The sequence below is a fragment of the Aythya ferina genome, assembly GCF_964211825.1.
Source record: "Aythya ferina genome assembly, chromosome: 2".
Classification (NCBI taxonomy): domain Eukaryota; kingdom Metazoa; phylum Chordata; class Aves; order Anseriformes; family Anatidae; genus Aythya; species Aythya ferina.
In genome coordinates this window covers 98935637-98961382 of record NC_140297.1, presented here as the reverse complement: position 1 = coordinate 98961382, position 25746 = coordinate 98935637, and the positions used below count along the sequence as shown (strand labels likewise).

Genomic DNA, 25746 nt, shown 5'->3' with positions numbered 1-25746 from the left:
AGGCCACCATTTTCCACAACATGCACAAACAACGGGTAGAATAGAAGCACACATGAACAAGGCAGAAGAAATATCCCTTAGCACCACCACCTGCTAGCACACTGCAGAGATAGAGGAAGGGTAAAGAAAGATAAGGAGTAGAAACCGGCATAAACAAATAAAACGACTAATTCATAAAATTAAGAGATGAAAAATGCTGCTAAATAAATAAATGCACTACTAGGCAAGTTAATACTACTCCTGGGGAGCTTTATTTACGCGGTTGGCCTTTACATGCCAGCTAATCCATCTTGACACTGACCTTGTCAGCAGTGTTTGTGTAATCTTTGAGTAAGAATACGAACTGTTCTTGTAAATAATACCTCCAGGAGAGCTAGACAAGAGTTTTGCATGAGTCTTAAACATGCAAAGGGCCCAGGGCATGGTCCTCCTCTCATGGTGGGAGGACCAGCCGCCTGGGCTCATGCTATGATACAGACAAGCACCTTCTCACTTCAGAGGGCTATGTCTCCACAGCACATCACTTAGCTCTCAGGTTGTTATGCCAGGCAGTACAGGTCCCAAAACAGGTCACAGTGCAAAAAACTTCGGTTTCGGGCAGGTGGAATAAAGTCACACACAAGAGTGTGTTAAATCCATGTTTCCAGAGAACATGCTGCAACTCAGGTTTTTCTGCAGGTTGGAAACAGCCATACAATCTCAAATCCAAACTTCCGTGTGTCACAAGACAAAGACCACTGCTTCGTACTTTTTTCCTTCAAATCTGATAGGGAGTAAAGCTTTGGGCTTGCCAAACCAATGTTGAAGGCCAAATCCTGTTTAAAAAAAAAAAAAAAAGAAAAAGAAAAGAAATAAAAGAAAAAAGAAGAGCCATTTATAGCTGACTAAATGCTTTTCGAATTCTGGAACAGATGTCTAGCAGAGGACAGAAGGACCTTGAAAGTTTAAAGAAAATAATTAAAAAAATAAAGAAAAATAAAATAAATTTAAAGATGAAATTTAAAGCACTAAGGAACCACTACACAAAATGTCCAATACAGTGATTAATAAATGTTAGAAGTGTTGATAAACTGACTTTCAGGGCTTTTATAAGTTCTTCCTGACAGGATTGTCAACATCAACCAACACTGCATACTTTAAGGAAAAGTTAATAAACAAGATGTATATGGGAGATTTTAGGTATGGAGGTATTTTAAGTGTTTGTGGACTAATATACAAAAAAATCCATACTGTGTAAGAGCACAGCCTATCCACACACAGTCAGAGTTGGTACCTGAACATGGTTTACTTTTATATTTAAACTTGCTAACACCAGTACAGTTTTAACACATCACGGGCAAGAATGAAAAAGACAGTGACAATCTGCTACTTGTTTCCTCCAAATACCAAAATGTGAAAGAGATAGTTTCAGATCAATTATTCCTTTTCCAGCAAATTACTTTCTCTGTGATAACATCCAGCACTGGAAAGGCTAATTTTAGCTAGAAAGTTCACAGAATCTTGCCGAGCAACAGCCACAGTCGCAGCTAATTTGAGTCAGAGAAAGTTAAAACACTGTCAAAATATAAATGCTTCCTTCAGCTGATTCATTAGTTTGCATATCATAACAAGGACTTTGTGTTCTTGGGTAAGGTTAGTGCCTTGAGGACATACTGCAGATGTGTGCATTCACAGTCCGAATTTCTGTAATTTGTTATGCAAACATCAATTCTTTTTAAATATTGTAAGAATAGAGACTTTTACTGCAGCTAACAATCACCGGCATTAAAGATAGCTTCTCTTGTGAGGCCACTTTCTAGAACAAAGGAGGACACTATATTCTAAACAGATGTTTACCAGTTAATGAATGTGATATTTCTCATTAGAAGAGGTTTAATTTGCAAACGAATGTTGAAACAGCGAGCAAGTGAACTCAGCAAGGCCTGCCCCACATCAGAAGGCCTGATGTATTGTGACACGTTAACTTCTCTCCCCTCAAGGAAACTGTGAGCTTTAAAAATCCTCAACAACCTAACAGCAGGATAATCCAAGGCTGACTTTTAGTTTTGCTTTCCCTTTTTTTATTGTATGGGTGTAGCTTAAAGGTACAAAGCAAGAACAAAAGCAGCAACTGAGGGCTGGATTTTGGCAAGCCTAAGGAAGGGATGAAATGTTGGATTACTGACCTCAAAAAAGTAGCCATGGCAGTTCTCCACAGCCAGGGCAGCAACAGAGTGTGCTTGGGATTAAGCAAAATGGTTTTGGTGGTAGACTTTTCCTTGCAGTTCTATCTGGCTATCTCACTGTTTGATTTTTGTTTACCTGAGCATTTTACCTGAACTCTGCTCCTGCCTCTGCTTCGAGGCATGCCTGGAGAGGCTTCTTCAGCTTTTTCTGTAGGCAGCTGCCTGGTATTTGGTGTGGGGGTAGCAGGATGGATCAGCAGACACCATCCTTGCTCTCTGCCCATCCTGTAGGGCTTCCAGATGATCACAGGAGCATGAAGTGCCGTTGGTCCATGGGGGTCCTGAGCTTGTCTCCCAGCCCACGTGAGGAGGAGAACTGAGACAGTTTGGTTCTCCCCGGGATTAAATTGTGTCGTTTGGTGCTGTGCATCTCAACTTGACTGAACAGCCCTGACTAAGCACCCCAAGGGCAAGAGCCGAATGCTGTAGGCCATACTGGTTGTGTAGGCTTTGTTCAGAGAGTGTCCAGGCCTCCAGATGATTTGCCAGGGAAATAAAAGGAACCTGTAGGGACTGCCAGGGTTTCTGCTTTCAGGATAGCCAAGCCTATAATACCAGATGCTTGCTGCCTTGCTCTGTTAATGCTGACAGATATAAGCACAATTAGCTGAGGAGGGAGAAATGGTGGAGGCCAAGAGACTGTACTCCCAGGCCTGACCCATGTAATCGCTTTCTGTTTCCCCTTTTATTCCATGGCCTTGTGGATAATGACATAGCGTTTCCTTCTGGAGGAAAGCAGGATGCATGGGAAACAGAGGCGCTGCATAAGCAGATGCAGGAAGGATCTTGCTGGGAGTCTGCTGGGAGCCCAGCATTAATGGCAGATCTGAAGATGCAACTAGAAGACTATGAAGATGCTTTAAAAGGCCACAGAGTGAGGGTGGGTCAGGCTTCCCAGCCTCAAGAGCCACAAGCAGGGCAACCGCCTCATGATACAGACCAGTTTCCCACACAGAAATGAGGGATTTGCTGCATACTGGTATTTTAAGGATAAGTACATTAAATCTTGTGACATGCTCGTATTTTATGGTAACAGGGACGATTTATGCAGCAGAACAGATGAGCACATTCCACAGACAGGAGCATTCTGCCGCATTTATAACATTTGATAGCAAGTTCTTTATCAGCAACCATTGTCCCAGTGAAAAGATCCATTTAGTTTTGTGTGTCAGCAGACACACAAAGGCAGAAGCACACTCTGATCCTACCTGAAAGCCTAGCTACATCCAGTGTAAGTAATCTGTAGAGGATATTTTTATTTAAAGAAGGATGCATTTTTCACTATTTCTGTCTCCTGTTTCCTGGAAGCAGGACTGCTGAAGTTGGCCCAAATTCTGTGCTTATGTGAGCACTTGTAGGCTGCCTGCCATCTCTGCTGCCTGCTGGACGTTGGGCCTGATGCAGCACCAGGCTGGCTGGTGATACACACAGCTTGCCTGGGCTGCAGTGGTCCTCCTGCAGCAGCTTCTGCAGACAGCAAGGGCTGGAACATGATGTTCACCTGGCCTTGTCACTTCAGCTTGGACCACTAAGTGGATGCAGTGATATGTGCACCTACAGGTGCATATCCTTACTGATGAACCTAGCTGTGCTTAAGAATTGATTTTCATTCCCATTTCCATGAAAACTTTGCAAATTGCACTTCCTCTTAACAAATTTTCAGACAGCTTTGGTTAACATAGGAGACAAATTTTTCATTAAGTCAATTTTAAATCTCATTCACATGAGTGATTTGAAAGACAAAATAAAGAAGAGGGGCAGAAGGAAACACTGAATCTAGTGACTAAAGAAATCTACATGAGTCTGGTTAACTAGCTCATTCCATAATGTTCTAATTAGCAAGGACAGGCAGACAAAATTGTATCCTTAACATAGGAGTTAACCAAAATGCTGGTTTTCTAAAACTGTGCATCTAAGTGCAAGAAAAGTATAGAATCCTAATACACGTGAATAAAAGGAAGACTTTATGTGCTTCTTTTTCTAGCTAAAGCATATGCTCAAACAGCTATTCTTTTTCACAGTGAATGATTACTGAGATCCTTTCCATGCTGGATGTCTCAAAAAATGTGAGGGCTTCCTGGACACCGGGGACAGATGCAGTGCAGCCTCTGGGAACACTGATCCTACACTGACCAGGAGTGCAGTGAGTGAGTTCCTACGCTGACCAGGAGTGAGTTTGATCCTTATTGATTTCACCCTGAGGCATCTTCCCCTGCAGCAGCAAAGCTGGCTCAGCACACAGACACTTCTGGCACTGAGACACTTCGGCGATAGATCCATGTTGTTCCAAAACACCGAACAGCTGCTTTCTCTGCTGAAGAAATTTTTGTTTTGCACTGCAGACTCCTGAGATCTGTGATCAGGCAACTGTGGGACTTGGGGGTGTCTCAGTTTGCAAACCACATCTCAAAAAGAGATGAGGGTTGCTTCCCTCTGGATTCACCCCTTTTCTCCTTCCCCTAAGATATAAACATCCAGGGAACACATCATAAGCTACTGGAAATGACTTCAAAATATCAGACCAGGCCAGCTGTGAGGCTGTGTATTCAACAGGCAGGCTACAGCGCTAGGCAGCTGATTCAGAAATAAATCTCCATGTACAAGTCAGCCAGCCACAAGCTGAGACAGAGGCAGGGCTGTAAGGTAAACACAGCTCAGCACTCTTAGGTACAGGATGGAAAAAAACACAGCGTCTTCTTTTGTCCTTAAAAAGCAGGTTCCCAATTTGTTCCTTCCTGTGGGAAGTGAGGGTTATGCTCTAATGTATTGTAACTGGTCCAAGCTATAGGCAACTAATGACAATGCAAAGACAATTCTCCTCTGACTAAGAAAATACTGTCTTGTGCATCTCCCTGAAAATGCATTGTCGGAGGAACGCAAGCTGTCATTAACACACGGTCATGTCATTCAAGAAGGGGCCGATGGGCCTGATACAAAACCCACCAAAGTCCTTCCTATTAATGCAAGACTTTACCTTTAGAAAAACACTTACTGCAGCATTTTGACCCCTCTCTTTATTTTTATAAGGCAAGGCAGACTATGATTGTCTTTCAGTTAATGATGTGGCAGGGGGTGACTTTTTGCTAGGCTTAAGAGACTTCTTTTAAGTTGCAGCCTTTAAGATCCACCTGGACAAGCAATAATTAAAGGGAATAGCAAATTAAATGCATTAGGAAGGGGAAATGATTTACTAACCAGGGGGAGAAATAATTTATTAGAAAAGAAAACTTTTCCTCTAAGCCGAGAGAGTCACATTACCTCTTTCACAAATCACTGGCTCTAGCTTTTCCTCCTCCACAGAAAGCCAGCCGCCCGCCCCACAAGTCTGCGGCTGTTTCTTTCCCTGGGGCACCGCTGCTGCACACACGGGGCCCATCCTGACATGCGCCTTCATTGCCCTGCAGAACTATTTTGGGACAGTGTGGAGGGATGGAGAAGAAAGGGGGGGGGTTATATTCTATCGACGGGAATAACAACAGACACCTCGTTACGGCTGGCTTAGAGCGAGGGCTCCCCAGAGCCTCCTGTTTAGGAATGGAGCCAAAAATGTTCGGCTTAAGCCAATCGGCTGAAATTGAAATGCAAGAAGTCACAAATCAAGCGGGAGTCAGGCTGCTGGACTTTTCCATCTCACAACCAAGCAAGAGCAAAATTAAAGTCATCCCAATGAGTGTTTATTTCTCTAAAAACGTTCCTATGGAACTTATTATTGATTCTTGGCATCGTAGCTATATGGGAGACCCTAGTGTCCATGACAATTAAAAAAACAACATGTTTATTAAAATTCAGTCACAGTGGCACAACACAACGTGCAATTATAAACACAAAACAGATGCAACACCATCTTCCCTATAGTCAGCGAAGATTGCAATCTGCAAACCATGGAAATTTGTGTCCTTGATTTAATGGTTTAAAATGCAGGAAAGCTGTTTACATTCACTGTCAAAATGTTTGCATTACATATGCTCACTGCCCCTGTAGTGGAAATATTTTTCCACTAACATTGCAGAATAAGCACAAAATGAAGATGCACCCCTCTTGGTAACAAAGTGCTGGCATAATGCAGTTTTCACCTCTGCTAAAACATTTGTTAATGACTCATCACACTGTGCTATTTCTTCCCTTTACCTTGGATCAGCCTCTTGAGAAATCGTTTAGTATCATGCACCCATTTTCTATTCCTCGCTAATCAGATAGCCTTTTGCACAAGACTACAGACACTGCTTCCATGTCTCAAAAGTATTAGTAGGCAATGTAGATTTTTTTTTTTTTTTACATCCGCTACAGCAGTTCTCCATTATTGCAAACTTGAAATTACACAACTGAATTTGGAAAAAAGTGTAGGTACCTTCCCTGACACATGTTTAGGATCAAGTAGTTAAGCTGGATATTTTAAATTCCATCTCCAGTTTAAAAGGTACAGTGATGAATTTCAAGTGCCTGTACCCTTAAACCTGAAGGGATTTAGGAATGTAAGTCTCACGAAGAGACAGCAGCATTTTTTTAAATCAGTGAACATACATTGCAGACATGAAACATTTTGCTACCAGAAAGTCTCTTAAATGCATATCTGAATGCCTAGACACAGTGCTAGTAATGCTTAAGTTAATTGCTATGAAAATCAAGAGTTTCTTATGTTTGCAGAAATTCATTTAATTTACATTAGCACTGTACAGACTTGCCTATCTTTTCTCCTGTTTTCCTCAGTTTCCATAGGAGTATTCCCACGATTAAGCACGCGTGCAGTCCTAAAATCAAGGTCACAGTATTTTATACTGAGTGTAGAGCAGTATTCAGACACTGATTATGTGGCTGGTCACAAAAAAAAATAAATAATTCTACAGGTAAGAAACTTGCATACCAGTACAGCACAAAAGGTGAGTATATTCCTTCTAACGTATATGTAGTTTGCTTTTGTTAACTAGAAAACTTTTGTTTAACAGGAATTGCTGATATGTTTTTTTCATCTTATGCAACTAAATTGAATGTATGAAATACGTAGCAATGATGAAATCTTGTGCAAGAGTTTTCCACTGTTAAGCCTTATCAAGAAAAATGCATTATTTAGCCGAATGCATACTGTGAAAGATTCTTGCAGTTCTGTTTACTTAGCTTTTTTTACTGTGTGGTTTCTTTGCTTTTAAAGAAACAGAAGATGACTTACATCTGAGCATGTCAAGTGAATTTTGTGGCTATTTTGGCTGCACTTAAGGCTTCTTCTCTTGACTATGTAAAAAAGTTTGTTGTCAAGAATATTTACTAGCATATTCTCAAGCTGCCTTCCTACAGGCAGCCAGCATCTGTTAACAACAATTTGCCTTTGGTTAAATACAAAAACAAGCAAACAGTAATTTTTCCTGGTTAAGGCAAATACTACTTGACTGGAAGAATCTTTCCCCACCTGGTTCAATTAGGAGGCTGCAAAGACAGTCTTCTGTCTGCAGCTCAGAAAGGTTGCATGTAAAAAGTTCAGAGGCTTGTCTACATTGCAACAACTTGGAGTTACAGCATGCTTAAAATGTTTTTTCCCCATCAGTCAAAGCGTGAGATGGCTGGGATATGTGAATGGTTGCTATCCACACGCGGACAGCAACATGGATTTCTTCCATAACTCTGCTTAATAGGAATGAATCAGGCTTTCTGTCTTTACAACTGGGCATCCACTCTGTATGTTTTCACTGTGAACAGATTCAGCTAACAGCTCTAATCTGTTCCTTGTGGGATAGAACAGAATATTTTGGAGACTTGGATACTCCGTTTCTGAAGGTGTCTAAACAATGTCCAAACACATGTACATTCAAAAATGTATTTGCTGCCTGTCTGCTGATGCTCACGTTACATGGAGATGCCACGCATGTATTGAAACAAACGTGACTCATATTTGAAATGCACGTACACTCAGAGTAACGTATTTTAATGTATTAAATATGTGATCCCCAGAGACAAATATACTGAAATAGCTCTTCAGCTGCTCGGAATACATGTCCCACCACACCAGACTCAGCAACTCTCTCTCCTGACTGCATTACGACACTGATGATAGAGCAGACCCTGGTGTTTCCAGAGTCTGTCTTTCTCTCTTTCTCTCATATTAAATCATTCAATCTTTCTGAAAGAGATCTTCCTTTTTTTTTTTTTTTTTTTTTTTTTTTTTTCAGGGGGAGATTCGGAATTTTTATCTTTTCTCCTACTGAGATGTCATAAATTACAGTACAAGCCTGGGATTACTATATGAGAGTAGTTTTAAACTACTCACTTTCTGACAGATTATGAACAGCCCCTTTCATACAGTGTATGCCTAATTTTATTCGTAGCATTTGTTTGCTGAAAGCTTGTTCTCTTAAATACTGGAAGATGCAAAGAGACAGTAAAAGCGTGGGTAATGTCTAAAGAAATCTGAATAAAATGTCTAAGATGAAACCTACTTTGCTGTTCCATTGTGATTTCAAAACTTGAGAATAGGGTCACTAATTCTGCAGCCCTTCAAGCACTCTCAGGATGATTTATGGTTTTGTGCTGAAACGCTATAGCAAACTTAATGGTTTTGCATGGTTGAAGCATGAAATTAGGTGGAACCTGAGTGTTTCCACTGGGTGTAGGTTTGAGTTTGGGAGAGTTTTGGAGTCCAACATACCAGCCAAATAGTTAAATTCTGAAGCATATACTTACAGGGAAGCTCAGGAAAAAAATAAATCTAATTAATGCCTTTCTGCAAGTGCTACAAACTCAATGACATCAAAATGCATACTGACTCATACCAGTTTTATATAATTGACCATTCTAAAAGGAATGCAAGAAAAGTCAAAGGCATTTAATCTCAACAATTTCTTAAAGGAATGCTTTGAATTTTCTTGCTCAAAATGTCATTTCTTTCTGAGAGGACTGAAATCAAATGCCCTTTTCCCATTTAAAATTGAGCAAAACAATTCACTTGGTCTCAGCTTGTTTGTTTGTTTGCTTGCCAGTTATCCTGACCTAGGTCCAGGAGTCACACCTCAGGACAACGCAGAAGTCATGCCTACTCTTTCTGGATCATGGAGCCCTGCATTCCATGTGTTATAGGGACGTGGAAACTATCTCAATCTTGTTTTTGTCACAGTCAGATGGGTAGGGGACATTACTTATGGAGGAATTTGTGAGTTCAAGCATTGTCTGACGTAAAACCCAGTCCTGCAGTCCCTTGCACTGAAGGCTGCCACTGTCTCCTCCAATTTAGGTGTATGAAACTCGGAAACTTTGAAGTATCGAATGCTAGTCATACAGAAGTATGAAACCGCAGGCTGCAAACTGTGTCCTAAATCCAAAGAAGAGTCAGGGTTTGAGAAAGTTTCTAGGCAGCCTAGAAACCTTCCCACTCCCTGGCTGGAGTCAATTGTCAGCTGTGCACCCTAGGAAGATCCTAGGGCAGTACTTGCTGTGAGGTGCTGCAACGCTGACTCTAGTAATAGCTGAGACCTGTTAATTTGGGCCTTGGCTCTCAGGTTGCTCTCAGTCTTTACTTAAGCACAAAGTCTTTTAGAGCCCTCATTTGGAGTTCTGGTTATGTAAGGAGCTGAGGATTTGGCCTACAATTTATCTGTGCCAAGCAAATCCCTAGAGCAAACAAAATCCTACCATCCAACCTAGCCAGTCTTCTGCAGCTGTATGCTCAGCCGTTTTGTATCCTTCTCCTTTCCCATAGTTCTCAAGTACTCCAAGGCTTGGTGAGAAACAAATATTCTTGGGGCTACCACACTCAACCGAATTTCCTCAATAATTTCACATAAATCCATTTTACCAGTTGCAAAGGTCTATAATATGTACCTACTTGTACATCCCTGAAGGCCTTCTGGACAGACAGACCAAGGTCACGCAGGCAGGGTTTGCGAGCTGTCTTTTTCCCTCTGTCATTGATGGCTGAGATGAAAAAGATTCCTTTCAGGTCTCCACCTCAGCAGTCTCCTCAAAACTCCAGTTGCAGAACTCTGTAATAGAAACACCATAATTTTTCCTCCTCTGGCATTTGAGTTTATATATGGTCAATGTTGCATTTCTTACTATACCAAAATACGCAATCCTCCTGTACAACAATGGAGAGAAATATTTATGAATTTCATATGCTTAAATTAATACATTAATAAATAAAATAACCCATTTGTAGTGCTCAGCCAGATTTGATGGAGAATGTTTTTATGCTGTAATGCAATTTTTATTTAGTTTTTAAAGTTAAAACTTGTTAGAACCCTTAGAGTTTACTGAGTCCTGAATATAATTTAACTCTATCCTTAATCATGACTCTCTGATTCAATATATGAGAAAGCAGACCTTCAAAATAAAAATTCTCTACCTTTGCTCACTTCAAAAATGTTTAAATTGACATAAGCATCTCAGCATTTTACAGGACAGAATCCAAGGGTTACAAAAAGTAGTTCATGGATAGCCAGATCGGGTAGAGGCTACATGTGTTTTTAAAAGTAAGAGTCAAAAAAAAAAAAAAGAGAGGAAAAAAAAGATTATGTTTAAAGCTTTAACTATATCTATTTACTTGATGGCTCCCCTGTAAATGTCTTCCTTTACACTCTACATAGCAACAACCTAAGCATTTTCCCTTCCTTCAACACGGTATCCAAGTGACAAGAAAAACTACAGAATTAATAAAAATATAGCAGGGATCAGATTTAAGTGCCTCCTTGTCTCAGCTGAAATCATTTCCTTCCACTACACAGAGAGGTTTTGATGGGAGAACTTTGCTCTAATGAAGGTGGAAACAATATCAGAAAGGAAATAACGAAAAATTGACTAATGTGACATTTGAGCATCAAATTTAAAAGCAGTGATGTGAACTATTGATCTCACCTGTTAATAGCAACTATAAATTCCTTCCAAAACAGTACTTCTGAAAAAAAAAAAAAAAAAAAGAAAGAAAATCTTCCTTTCTTTCCAGTTATCTTGCTCCTAATGGTCATTGCAAGGATAAATTGATTTCAACCTAAAGCAAATTCATGTGTGCAGTGGGATTTGACAATCAGAAAGTAGCTGGCAGGATAGGGACCTTTGTTTAAACTTCAGAACAACTTTGCCCAGTGAGGTGTCTCTACTATTTTGCCTACATATTTTCAGGCTTGATGACAATACACTGTCACTTAAGGATGCTTCATTTCTTCCCCCATTTGTTAACAGGATCCAGGATTACTTTCAAGCACTGGGTGGGTTGGGGGGTAGGAGGGTGAGCAGGGAGAGACAAAACAAATGAATATATTGGTGTTTTTCTTTGAGAAGTGTAGGTAGAGATATGACAGTTTCTATGGTAACAACAAGACTTTTTTTTTTTTAATTATTACTAACAGGAAAATAGGTGTTGAGATAACCACTTGTAAATTTTAAGTGCATAAGTTATTTCTAGTCTGAGACATTGTTTTCAATTAATGCGCACTTAATTTTTAAATAATGGGACAACCTTCTTTAGGAGATATACGCTTCTCAGGTGTATAATGAGAGGTGTTGAGTTTCAGGTATGTATTAGGAAAAAATGCTAGAATGAGTCAGAGGAAAAATATTCTGCAAGGAAAGATTTCTGCTTTCTGTGGGATTCTCATGGTAATATTGTTGTGTAATGGTGATTAACTTACTGTTTATCAAAAGAACCCACTGTAAAGCTGAAACATTAAGGAAAGTTCAAGTAAATACAACAAAACTGCAGCTTGATTCCTGATGATGGTTTTTAATATAACGTAAAGAAATCCTATCTTTTGCAGGTCAGTAGGTACCATGACATGCCGCCTTGCTATTGTCACTACAGTTAACTGAGACATTTCATAGGCAAAATAATACAACCAGGGAAATCTCCTGCATGCTGCCCAAATGGGGTACAGGAGCTGCAAAAAGGAATAATTCTGGGATAATTCTCCCAGTTAGAGGAAACAAACAAACAAACAAAAAGAAATGGATAGTGTGCATATATCTATTTCACAGAAGTGTTCAAAAGCTCATCTTTATGCCTGATATAGAGGCTTCTGTTGCAACAGCCCACAGCATTGGTAGGAATGGGGGCATGTTGAGACAGAAGAGGGAATGGTTGCACTGTGCTATGTTCTCTATATTACGGGTTGCATACCCCCCATAAATGCAGCAGTCATTCCTATCAACTCTAATTCTTGTAAGCAGGGCACAGACGGGTTTAAAGCAGCCCAGTAACCACATGCAGGAAGATGACTTAGTGCCTTTCCTGAACTTTGAGGCTGTAATGTACTGTTTGTTTAACATTGCCCAAAACATGACTAGATTTACAGTTATTTTACTCCTTTTTCAAGCCCATGGATTTAAACAAGGCTTTATGCAGGCAACCTTGTAAAAAGAAAAGGGTAAGATCTGAAGCATCTTAAGGTTTTTAACCTCCCCTTCTTACAATCTTGCAAATAATAATAGTAATCATCTGCCCCTCCTCTTTCTCTTTGCAGAGCAATACGATGAGTCCTTTGCCTCTTAAGAGAAAGAAGTCCTGCCTGCTATAAGCGAAGCAACGCCAGCTGTTCAGAGCTGCTGGAAACTCTAAACTAAGCAGCCATTACTTCTCAGAAGAAAAGTGTTTTTAAAAGTAAGCCTCTGTTTATGGATGGTACTTATCCAGCCCCATTACATTGCTCTCTGAACAAATCATAGCTTTCAATGTGATAATCTTCAAGACAGGTAAACATCACTATTTTACAGAAATGTGATCTTACAGATGCAGAATTGAGATTTTTTTTTTTAAAAATGTTTATACTACAAAATTTTATAGGTTGTGCCTGTGTGCACTCTTCGTTTTGAAGCCAGATGATAAAATCCTGAACTTCTGTCAGTCGGGTTAGACCAGTTCTTCCAGCAACACAAGACCTGCACAGCACAGGTCCACTGCTACCATGCTTATATAGACACTCCTGTGTAGACATTACCTGTACCTCGACAAGCAGTTTTTCATTAACAATCCCACAACTGCACTCTTACTCCTGCGGGATTTCTCTAATCTTACCCTCAACTAAGAGGCTTGGGACTAAAGTCATTATCAGTTTTGTGTCTGAGAGCCCTAGTGTGGTTTAGAAATGCTTTTTTTCCCCAACTTTGTGAGTGCAGAGTAATGGTCCATGCAAAGCAGCTTGTCCTTGAGTAGTTGCCTGAAACGGTACAATAAAAAATACACTAACCAATACCTGGACACAGAAAAAATACATTGGAAAATGCCAAAGCAAACTTAAAAGTGAAAGAGAAACACTAGAATTATTACTGCAAATGTATTTAATGCTGCTTTTCAAGGCCCACAGTACTCAGGGTTTTCTCAGAGAGAACTAATGGAATATTGAGGGCTTTTATGGGAAGAAGATCAGAGAAAGTGAATTCAAACATCTTCACGTGAACTAAGGTATCACCCATCTCATACAATACCAAGACTTTAAAATATTAAAAAACAAGTTTCTAAAGGATGATGTGCCATCAGTTATACTGTGTAGATGACTTCTTGTTTCTAGCATCTTCTAGGTTCCAGCATTGTGCACTTTCTCCTGAACGATGGCATGAGCTGTAACACTGTCCTTTCTGTACATCACTAGTGATTGATAAGAAGTGTTATGAGTACCTTTGCAACAATCTGTGATGCAAATCAAAACAACCAGAACTTTGTTGTTTGTTTTTATTTTTATTTTACATGTTTGTTGAGCAAGAGAGACTCATTTTGGTATTCAGTCAAGATTTTCTTCCCTTAAAATTGAAATACAATGAGTAAAACAACAAGAAGCAGTAAATAAACAGCAGTCCTGTGATTATGTAGTTGCTTAGTAAGACTAATAAAAGTTCAGAACAGTTATTGGCCCCATACTGCATATTCATAAAGCAGCCTTCTGTCCAGCAGGGGCAAGCAGTTAGTGTCAGCTTTTCTCATCACCATCATCCACGCAGGATTTGGAGAGGTTTTGGTGCCTTTGTGCTTAAACTTCCTATACCCTTCTGTCTCCATCTAATAAAGTGTTTCTGCTTTATAAACACTCATAACCTCTTAAACAATGATCAGCTGTCACAAGATTAAGGTTTTGAGCCCACTAACATCTAACCTAATGGTCAGACATTTCCACCTTCTTTTTTGTGTGACCATCATACTTTCTGCTGTTACCTCCCACCTGCACAGAGAATAGCTAAATCATTCTTTGCTATTGTCTGTGCAAGACATCAATCAAGGGAGTGAAAAGGTAAGCTGAGTCCTTAAGAACTACAGTTAGCATTGCAACAGCATCTAAACATCTATATACGCTGACTAGGATATTTTTATATTTTTTGTGGCTTTTCAGTTAACAAAAGGGTTTGATATCTGATTGAATTAAGAATCTGAATAAAAGGAACTGGGGGACCAGATCTAAAAGTGCTGCAATTCCTGGGAGGAACAAAGAGTCCTCGCAGTGCAGTGCAGCACTTCCCATTGATAGCCCTATGACAGCCCTGTGCAGAGATGGCAGAAGGAAGCACCTCTCTGACATGTCTGTTGGCTCATGTGCCCCAAGAAGACAAAACGTACAAACCCAAGGAAACACAACTGCTTTGCTAGCAACTGAAAAAACTTTACAGAAGAGACACAGTCAGCAAGACTATATGTAAAGTCCTTGTCAGAGCAGAAATCCAAACTGACATTTTCAAGCTCTAGCTGCATCCTTGACCTACTGTATTAATAGTGTTGGATCACTGTATCTCATAAACTGTTGAATATAAAGACCTACAAAAGATGAAAAAATAAGGAAAAAACAGGCATAAGATGCACTTGCCTGTGCTCATCGTGGAAGACAACTGAGGGAATAAATGGAACCAATTTTGCACTTTAAAAGAATCTCTAAAATTTCCCTTGCAAGGACTTTTGTAGTGATTTGAAGACATAACTAACTTTCTTTAAAACTTCTTTCCAAACCTCCCCCAGGAGGTTAGTTGTGTCTTCAAATCCATCCTCCATCCTGGAGTTATCTTACAAACAGGACAGCATTCACATTATTTTCAATTTAGGAATTGGGGAAAACATTAGTTCCTAGTCCTAAAAATCCTTCTATACAAGCTGAGTGGTAGTTCTGTCGGCTTGCAGGTGAATTGACCAAAGGCTGCCTAAGCATATAGGTAACTTGATCCTTCTGTGAACCGAAAAGATCTGCTGAACCTTTTGAGGTTAGCTTACCAGTAATAAAACTGGGTCACAGTCATCTCTTGATCAGCAGTGCCATTCAGCCTGGCGCACAGTGATCTCAGGATAGGATACGCAAAACCGCTATTTCTTAAACAATCAGTTGCAGGCTGTATATGTTAAAGGGAAGTTAGCATCTCATTTTGTTCCCCAGTTTTTCATGCATCTTTTACCACACTGAAATTCACCCTTTATTTTCCTATTCTGGCTGAAAGCCAAGCTGAGCATGGTTGTCACTTGGAATTACAGGTGTACTAATCGTTGCTATCAAAACCAGTAGCATTGTGGAAGCACACAAAGTGGTACACTGCAAGTAAAGATATCACCGTGCTGTCAATCACTGCTTAAAGTTATTTGGTGTGGTGGCATTTCTGTAAGATGACCAAAATTCCTCTTTGTGAACACAAGTAATTTCAGTTGCAGTGGGAAATCCCCGCTCTTCTGCCCCCTTCCAATTACATCTCATTGGTTCAAAAAGCCTCAAGAGACCATGTAGTAACAGCAGTTGGGAAATGGTTTATTTTTGTTGTTGTTTGTTTTCTTTTATTACTCTGTTAAGCTACAAAATGTGTTGGCTCCTTCCAAGCAGCAATTCTGTTTTTATTTATTTTGAAATAAAGCACAGGTTGTTGGATTTTTTTTATTTTTTTTTTGAAAAGATTAAGATTTCTCAAAATTTTGGTTTCCAAATTCCAAATTTGGTTTCCTCATTTTTTTTTTCTTCCAAGAACTGTGTTTTTCCCCACTATTAGGTATCGTGTGACTTTGGTGTTCTGAATTTTGCTAAAACCTACTTTCAAAATTTAAGCATGACTACCACACGCATTATAATGTCTGTTGTCCCACAGAGCATGTTTTTGATTAAATTCATTTTCAAATTGTACTTGGTAGTTCTCTCGACTCTTCTCCCTGGTCTATATGCAAGAACAATTTTATAGAATCACAGAATGGTTTGGGTTGGAAGGGACCTTAAAGACCACCTGGTTCCAACCCCCTGCCATGGGCAGGGACAGCTCCCACCAGACCAGGTTGCCCAAAGCCCCATCCAGCCTGGCCTTGAGCACCTCAAGGGATGGGGCATCCACAGCTTCTCTGGGCAACCTGTTCCAGTGCCTCACCACCCTCTCAACCTCATCTCTTCTCTAGACTGAACATCCCCATCTCTCTCAGCCTGTCTTCATAGGAGAGGTGCTCCAGCCCTTTGATCATCTTTGTGGCCCTCCTCTGGATTCATTCTAATACTTCCATTTCCTTCTTGTTTTTAGGGCCCCACAGCTGAACACAGTACTCCAGGTGGAGTCTCATAAGAGCAGAGTAGAGGGGGAAAATCACCTCCTTCAGCCTGTTGGCCACACTTCTTTTGACGCAGCCCAAGATATGGTTGTTTTTCTGGGCTGCAAGCAAACACTGCTGGCTCATGCCCACCAATACCCTCAAGTCCTTCTCTGGGGGGCTGCTCTCAATCAATTCATCACTCAGTCTGATTATTGGGGGTCACCCCAACCCATGTGTAGGACCTTGCACTTTGCCTTAGTCAACTGCATGAGAGTCGGATGAGCTCACTCTTCAAGCCTGTCAAGGTCCCTCTGGGAGATGTTCCTTCCCTCCAGTACATGAACTTTTTAAAGTTCACTCAACACTTTTTTTATTAATTACTTTTATTATTTTTTTAAATTCATTTTTCTTCTCCTGTAAAAAGCAGTCTTTACCTGCTTTACTTCATTACTATCTTCAACAGTTCTCCCCAGTACCTTTGCAGTGAGTTTCAGGGCGCCCCTTGCTGGTTAGCAAATGTCCTGCTCACAGCCAGTAAGGGAGAGAGGGGTGGTTGTTTTTTTCCTTTGCAGGCATTTAGCAGTAAACAACAGCAGCAATTTATTTGCATTATGCTGACCAAATAAAACTGATCTTCACTCTGCAATTGGAAGCAATCAAAAACAAGTAGAAAAATGTACTGGGAATTAAAGAAGCCAAGAAACAAACAAATGGAGATAGGAGAGCTATTTTCTTCCATTATTTGTTAAAATAAGGAGGAGAAAGAATAAGTGGTAAACACAGTCGTGATGGAAACTTCCTCAAAGATATGACCATGGGACATTTCTACAGCTCTTCCTTGATTAGTTAAAACTTGTCTCTATAGAGAAAACTAAAGGGAGCTCAGTTTCTACCTCCAAAATAGTTTTTCAAATTCTCCTGGAAGTTTCAGACACATTTTTTTTTTTTTTTCTGTCAGAATACCAGAAGAGTTTAGGCCAGAGTAAGAATAACCTGCCACAAATGCACTGCTTTCTCTCTAACAGAAAAGCAAACAAATCAATAGAAGACTAAGGCTTTCTGGGTGCATAGAATTTGACAGAAAAAACATTTGAAAGTCTGTCCCAGACCTCAACATTAGCTTTTGGCTTCTCTGCACTGAACAAGAAAATTAACTGGTTTAAGAAATGCATATGAAATTTCCCATCTGGCTAACAACATGTATGTTTCTGCTCACTATGACAATTTGAAAATGCTGCTGAGATGTTTTAAAGTCGGTGTTTATATCTAAAAAGCCAAATCTTCCACAGCTAAGGTGGCCCTCCCTGCTTTCCTGGGATATAAATTAAGACAATAAAGTACAGCTGAAACTGATTTTTTAAAGGTGCATAGCCATGTTGTAGGTACTTTGATAAGTGTTCTTTAAAATCTGTCGTCTTTGCTGACACAATTATTTCATTTAAAAGTTGTTTATTTCCTCCATCAAGGAACATTTAATAATGGGTTTAAATAATTGGGTTTAAAGCATATAAATCTGTTGTTTGTATTTACTTGCTCATCACCTTAGCATTGCTAAATACATGCGTCATGTGAAGGTACACTGCTACAATTCTTAACTTGCAAGGGCTTCAGGTGCTTTGGAAAACCTGATGATGTTATGACAGACAGGTAAAAAGCACCATAAAGCTTGTCTGCTAGATACAGTGTATGCAGAAGCAATTTGCCTTCTAAAACTCTGAACATGATATTCTCTAATATTTCCTGGCAGATCTTCAGTAGCTAGAAAATAAGCATTTCCATATGTAAGAAAATATTCCTTTGAAATGTAGATTTTACTTTACAAGAAAAGAACTCAGAGAGAATTGCATTTTTAAGCTAAGGGTTCATTATTATTTATTTTTCTGCTTTAAAAATGCTGTGCATTTTCCATATAACACTTAGGTAGTAACTGCAATTCTAGTATGAGCTAAATTACTCTAACAAATCTCCTAGCTGTTTTTGTCCACTAAGAATAATCTCTCAATAAACAAATTTTGGCTAATACTTAGGTCCTCATTGCAGAGTTGGCTTACATTAAATTTAATATAATGCAGTATGAATTACTGCATTTATCTAAGATTTAAAATATGTTCACAACACCAAGTTGTTCTTTCTGTTCTTTCTATTCCACTGTTTTTATACAGTGTTTTCCCCTTTAAGGAAAGCAGTTTAAAATGGTTGCTAGTCTTCTCAGTTGCTGCAACCACATGATGCAATCTATTGTCAAATTAGTGGGTGGCAGCAAGTGGAAACAGATTTCACCAGCAATAAAGCCCGTCACATGATTTCATCTGTTCACAGTCATACAGTCTCTTATCCTATTTCTTGCTCGATCCAAAGGCCCTGTCCACATTGAGCAGGGTTTATCTTTGTGGCTGTTTTTCACTAAGTGGTATTTGGCGGGGGGGGGGGGGGGGGGGGAGGTTGGAAGTATACAGGGAATTAAATAATTTAGTACAGAAAGCTTTGCACATGTAAAAAAGGGGTCCAAATGTGCAAACATTTTGCTAGGTCTAAACCAAACTTAAAATAGAAATATTTGCAAAAAAAAAATAAAAAAAAAAATTAAATACATATAAAAATACAAATTAAATACAAATAAATGTTACAAATAAAGTAATCTTTTTAGTACAAAGTTTGCAGCCATTGCATATGAATCAGCAAAAGGATGAGGGGAAGCAAAGGTAGAAAACGGTATGGTATAAATAAACACAAACTTTTTATCTAAATGGAAAATTAAACTATTTCTAACCAGAGGCCTTTTATTTTTTGTATGGAACAGTGTTATGAGACTTGACTTCTAATTTCAAGTGCTGTTGAAGTCAGTATCACATAATTTAAAGCCAATTGGATGTTCTTGATTCTTTCCAAGTTTACACAAAATTTTCAGCCCTAGCTAGTCCAGTAGAGCCACCCCCTGATAAATTCCAGTTTCTACGTCCAAGGCCTAGTGGAAGTGGGGAATGGGAAGCATACACAGAGCCTCTCTCCCCCTCTACCACTGCCATTCTTAATTTCCCAAGAGACTTCTAGAAGACAGCAGTTGCCTTGTGCATACATAACCTATGGGAAGGACTATCTATGAAGAAAAGCATGAGTTGCCTTCTGATACACCAACATCAGGGAGATGTGGTTTCTGCACGGGGCAAGACAAAAGGAGTTTGATGACAAGGCCTTTAACAACACAACTCTGCATAACAAATCAGGTGTGATATCGCTCTACAGTAACTATCTGTCCTGGTTTGAAATGAGGACAGTTGTAGTGTTCTTCAGAAATAGCTCTCAGCACCCTGGACCACCAGCAGAACATTGATTATTCTTGAATAATGTGATTCCTCATTAATAAGTTGGTCAGTTAAACATAAATATTTGTGCTGTCAAATAGCATTCAAAAGCCAATGTATATATTTTCCTGGAGAGGTAAATGTCACTTCATTTTTGGAGAACTGCAAGGTAATCTGCAGATCAATGGGATCACCATTTCCTTAACTATGGCAATGCTAGGTACAGTGCATAGTGTGGGTTTGAATTTCTCAGATCAGCTTGGACTACAAAAGAAATGTGGCTACAAAACATACTTGACAACACTTAACACTGCATCCACTGTAAACTCTTTCCATTGACTTTTGATTCTCTTGCAGAGCAGGAAATTAGGAAGCCTGGAAAAATATAGTACTGGATCGAAAAGTGAATCCAATTCAGAAAAGCACTGAAGCATGTGCTTACCTTTGCTTGGGTCTTTAGCTCCACTAAAGTTAAGCACATGCATAGATGCTTTGTTGTTAAATCTGCTAGGTTCACTGCTAAAACGGCTTTATTAGTGAGGTAGCTTTACATATATAAAGAAATACAATCAACTTGAGAGATGATACAAGACAGAAGCCCCCAATTTCAGAGTTAAAGGCCCTCTTTTTGTGTATGTAACCATTCATGTAAACAGATCTGTATTTAATTGTATTTCATTCCATTTCAAACATATCTATATTTCATGTAGTCACTCTTGTAAACACATTTGCTTGCAAAAAATATTTATGCAGAAGATAAGGTATTTGCACATCTAAAGATCCCTTTTGCATGGGCAAATAGTTGTTTACACATACAGATGAAAAATAGGAATACATAGATATGCAAGTGACTCTGAAATCTTGACACACATTGCCTTACAGGACAAAGCTGGAAGAAAGTCAACAGGCAATAATTATCCAATTAAAAGTCATGTATGCATTTGGAATTAGTTCTAAAGGCTCTTTAGAAAGACTCTACTGCTGTAAATGTCTCATCGTTGCTAATTCTATCCAGATCTATTTGAAGCATGTCCCTTCCTGAAGATCCACTAATAATTTCTTATCAAGAAGTAAATCAGCAAATGTTTGTTTAGAAAGTTGCCCAAATCAGATTGTTCTTGAGACACGTGTAGTGGAAAAATAGCAGGACTTTATTCACTCTCAAGAGTAAAACAATCAGAAAAACAAAACTGCTGTGGACCTGAGAGCAAAATCTGGCTCTTGGTATTCAAAAAAAAAAAAAAAAAAGAAAAAAAAAAGAAAAGAAACGAACACGCGCTGGTTGCTATAGAGAGAACCTCTTACTTTCAACCACAACTGCAGATGTGGTGGGGTTGAAGTGAATATGTATCTATGTATGTCTGATAGTACTTAACAGCTCTATAAAAGACTCATAAAAGTGATCTGAGACTCCCGCCCCCCTCCCAAAATTAGATAATTGTGAGTTATGTACTGACTGCCCAAAGGAATATAGGAGCATTCCACAGATAACTGTGACTTAAGTAACCTTAAACAAACATAACAGTTGGCCAAACAGTAGTGGTTGTTTACAGATAATATGTTAAAACCAGTAAAATAAAAGATTCATTAGAACAATAGTCAATTATAAAGAATTTACACATAGTTGCCTGGTCTCTCCATGTGGAAAGCCATGAAAGTCTGCAGTCAGTAATAAGAGGCAAAGGAGAGCCCATCTTACTGCTTGAAGTAGTAAAGAGGGGTCAGTGCCAGGGCATTCTCAAGCTCCTTCTCTACCCAAATTGGTGCCTTTTTTGTCATGTTTAAGTCCCTCCTGCTGTAAATAAAGCCAACTGCACTAACTTCCTTAGTATAACAGTATATACTGCGGTTTACAACTCTTTGCTATTCAAAACTATTAATGCCTAATGTTTAGATTGCAGGAGCACTGGGAGACCAGCTGGTCAAGGCCACATCGTCCTAGGTGCAAGGCAAAAATAGAGGAAGTAGCAGTCTGTGTCTCGGAAAGGTTGGACTCATTTTTACAGCCTCAATTCTGCAATTTCTGCAACATTTTCTGGGTTTACCTTCTATATCACAGTCCGAATGTTGTCAAAGTTCTGCTTTCTCAAGCCATGCTTATGAGGGCTTAGGCTGCCTTCTTTAGCACATCTCCAAGCCTCTGTTGGTACCTGCTGGTGGGCGGGAAAGGAGAGTGAAGGGGAGCAGAGCTGAGTGGGCTCCAGCCCATGCAACAGCCATGCAGTGTGCCACTGCACAGCCCTTCATGGGACAGAAAAATGGCAAAATCCTTAAGAGGTTTTCAGATTAAACATAATCACTTCACTAAAAACAGAATGTAGTGCAGCTACCTAGCACAGCAGAGGACTGGCCTCAGTGAGCATGATCTCTGGTTTCTAAATGGCATTTTCTACACCACTCATGTGTTTATCATTCTCAGACAAGCCAGGATTCACATGATGTCAACAACTCTAATATATTCTTTGTAAATTGCAACTGGATCTTTGAATCTCCAGACAGTTGAGAAACTAGTTTAGTAGTTCTAGTTCTCTCACCATGTCATACTCTCCAAAAAGAATTAATTGTCTCACTGAAGCAATACTCAAAGATTCGAAAGAAAAATAAATATAAGCATGCAGCACAGTAAACGTTTATCCAATAAACATTTTCACAGCTGAGCTTCAACCTTCTCATGTTCCAGATTCTTACATTTTATCATCTCATCCCACTTGGTACAGGCACCGCATCTCTTTAAGATACGCCTCATGGGGAAACACTGCCTTGGTAATCAAAACATTTAGACTGTAGGAGAAACATAAAACAATTCGCAAAGAAGTTTTATGGTGCAGGAACTGTGCCAGGACAAAACTGTGACTTTTCCCTGCTTGGTCCTTAACAATTCATTAATAGATTGGTTTTCTATCAGGCTACCTTTACTTTGATCATCTCAAGCTTTGGCAGATGTTCCCTCTGAATAGCAGCCAATAGTCTCCTGGTGACACTGTGCAGTGCATCTTCTTAGTCACCACTCTGCCCCAGAGATTGGCTGGTGCTGCTTACCATAGCCAGAGTTAACCCTAAAAGTTTCAATTTTAACCAAATTGAAATAATGACTTTCTTTTTTTGCAACTGCTTTCATTTCTGCTTTTACGAATATTTTTCAACCTAAGGCTGAGAATGGAGTAAACAGTTGCACGTGAAAAGGAGAAATGAAAATGATCTTCAGATAGCTGTTTCTACAGTGGAAAGCATTTTTAGTGTTCAGCCGTGGTTACAGGACAGAACAAAACCTTTAGGGTATGTGTGAGATGGGTAAATTGGCAATCATTGAAATGATGATGTTAATCATTGTCAATTCAATCCTGAGAGGCACTGAGGCCCTTTCCAAAGACACTGAAAGTTTTTAATTCTCTGTAACATGATTCCATTTCAAAGGGGAAAAACAGTATTCAACATCTAAACTGAGCAACTTCTTTCTTTAAAAAAGGAATAAGGATAAGTCATGGAAAAATATATATGCATTTCAATGAGAAGAGTTTCAGGTTGTGGGGGAGGGAATCTAGTCTGTCTTTGGAAATGTGCTCATCATTTTCCAAGCTTAATACCTATAACCTTGAACATTTCCTAGTCCTTAGAAAAACTGCTGCGGTATCTTTAGTTAGAAGCAGGTTTCAGCGCTGGTCTCCTGAAGGTTTTTCTAGCCCTTTAGGTCAGATATTCAAAAACTGGAGCAATATACCATAGCTTCAGTGAAGTTAGAGAGAAGACATTTATCATAACCAACAAAAGGTCCCCCTTCATATACATCAGCTCTAAAGAACAGTAAATCTCACAGGAAAAAAAAAAAAAAAAAAGAAAAAAAAAAAGCATTCTAGCATTCTGGCAGATAAGTTTATTTTTGAAGCCATACTTTAAGGATGGTTTAGATTTTGCATTGGTCAAACAAATTATGATATACTATTTTAGTATCAAAAAAATGAGAAACTTCTCAACTTTGGTATTGTTCAATTTTGGTATTGTTCAATTTTGGTATTGTTCAGAGTAAACCTTAAATCATTAAACAATGCTTTGATAATTCCATATCTGCATGCCCTTGATCTTGTTTTCACTTATTCTTCCCACTCACGCTTCTGCATGTGTGTCTGTATTTAAATCTGCTCCTGTTCTCAGTAACTAAGATGGCAAAACTCCTGCAGCTGCATTTTGCCTGCTGTTTCAGAGCCTCTCAGGCTAAGAGTGCTTCACAAGTCTGATTTTCTGAGCTCAAAGACTGGGCAGACCCTGCGCAGTGCTGGGTGTCTGAAGTCCATCTCCAGGTGTCAGGGGACCTGAGCAATGGGCCAGACTATGTAGATACTTTTGAAAGACTCATCCTTTTCGAATTAACAGAATTTAAAAAAAAAAGGCAGAAATTCTCTTTCTGTGAAAAAAGGAAGAGGGTCAGAAAGTCCAGGGAGCAGTCTGTTTTTCTTTGACCTGTTTTGCCCCAGTGTTTTGAGCAGCTGTTACTCACTAACACGCCTCAAGATGCAGCACAAGCACAAGCATCTCCAAAGCATCCCAGCAGGCAGTGTTGGAGGGAAACGCATTCACTCCATCTGAACGGTGAGGTGCCACCAGTGTCGGGGCTCACCTGCTCTTTTTCAGCAAGCACAATCAGGACTGCTGCTTGTTGAATAGGTGCCCGAGGAGATGGAGGCTCTGAGCTTCCCTATCTCCCCTCCCTCGCACACCTGCTCCTGGGCAGTCACAGTCTGGCCATTGGTAAAAGCAATAATCTTTGCAGCATGAGAAATGAGCAGGCTGCTGAGCCTCGTCTGTAGCAGAGAGCCATTGGGAGGAACTGAATAAGTGATTTTTAAAGATGGGCTAATAAATCATTAAAGTGACATGGTATAGGCCCAGGGTTTGTTTTGCAAGCTAGAAAGGGAATTGTAACATCCGTATTTCAAAACACATGCTCACCCTTAAGCTCCCATTTCCTGTGGATGGCATCCAAATTTAACCTTTCGTTTCTTGAAGAGCAGTGTATTATATTTATCTGGTAGAATAAGCAAACAGCTGACTATAGCAAATCCAGGGAGCTCTTTTAAAACTATCAGCTAAAATCAAGATAAGTGCACTTCAAACTTCCCCCAGGATCTTCAAAAATAACTACCTACCTGCTGCCAGCTGTGTTGCTTACTTTTATTTTAGTGGAGCTGGCATAGCCTCATCTCAGTCCTCTGCAACCCCCAAAATATGAAACCCGCACCACCTCTCTTGTGTCAAACATGGTGGAAAAAAGCAGGCTAAAAGGAGAGTGCTGTCAGGTGGCTTTAAGATTTACCAGTGTGTCTCAGAAGGGCCATGTTATCTCTGACAACTGGTGGCCAGACACTGGAGCACATGAGCTACTATCAGCACACCCATCTGGTGGGAGCCTGCCATGCCCATGCACAGCAGGGAACATTTTCCTGGCAAGTTGGGTATGCAAAATGCACATCCCAACAACACCACAACTAGCATGGCATGCCCTGAGTTGGGAGGCTTTCTACATCGGCAAGACAGGTTACCTGGTAGAGTCTTGGTGCATTTGAATTCAGTCTCCAGTCACTGCTCACAGCTGGATGAAGACTTGAAGAGGTGGGGAATCCTGGCAGTGACCCAAGGCAACCTTCTTCTGTGCAATCAAGGCTTTAGCTGGAAGTCTGTCTCCATGAATGGCAGCAGTAACATATTAAAGACAACTGGAGCCAAGCATGCTCCTAAGGGGCCTTTATAACGTGATCATGGACGTGGTTCCAGCCCTGGTGCTTAT

General features: G+C 39.8%; 1 long non-coding RNA gene across 2 annotated transcripts; it reads right to left on the bottom strand.

Annotated features, from left to right (window-relative positions):
- Nucleotides 1–228: 228 nt before the first annotated feature.
- LOC311430864 lies at nt 229–25746 on the bottom strand. Of its 2 annotated transcripts, XR_014689068.1 has the most exons (4): nt 25502–25723; nt 22013–22120; nt 10033–10189; nt 229–815 (listed from the first exon to the last, which is right to left on the bottom strand). It is a non-coding gene; the product is annotated as an uncharacterized lncRNA (long non-coding RNA). The 2 variants fall into 2 exon arrangements; XR_014689067.1 differs by lacking the exon at nt 22013–22120 and having other exon boundaries at nt 25502–25746.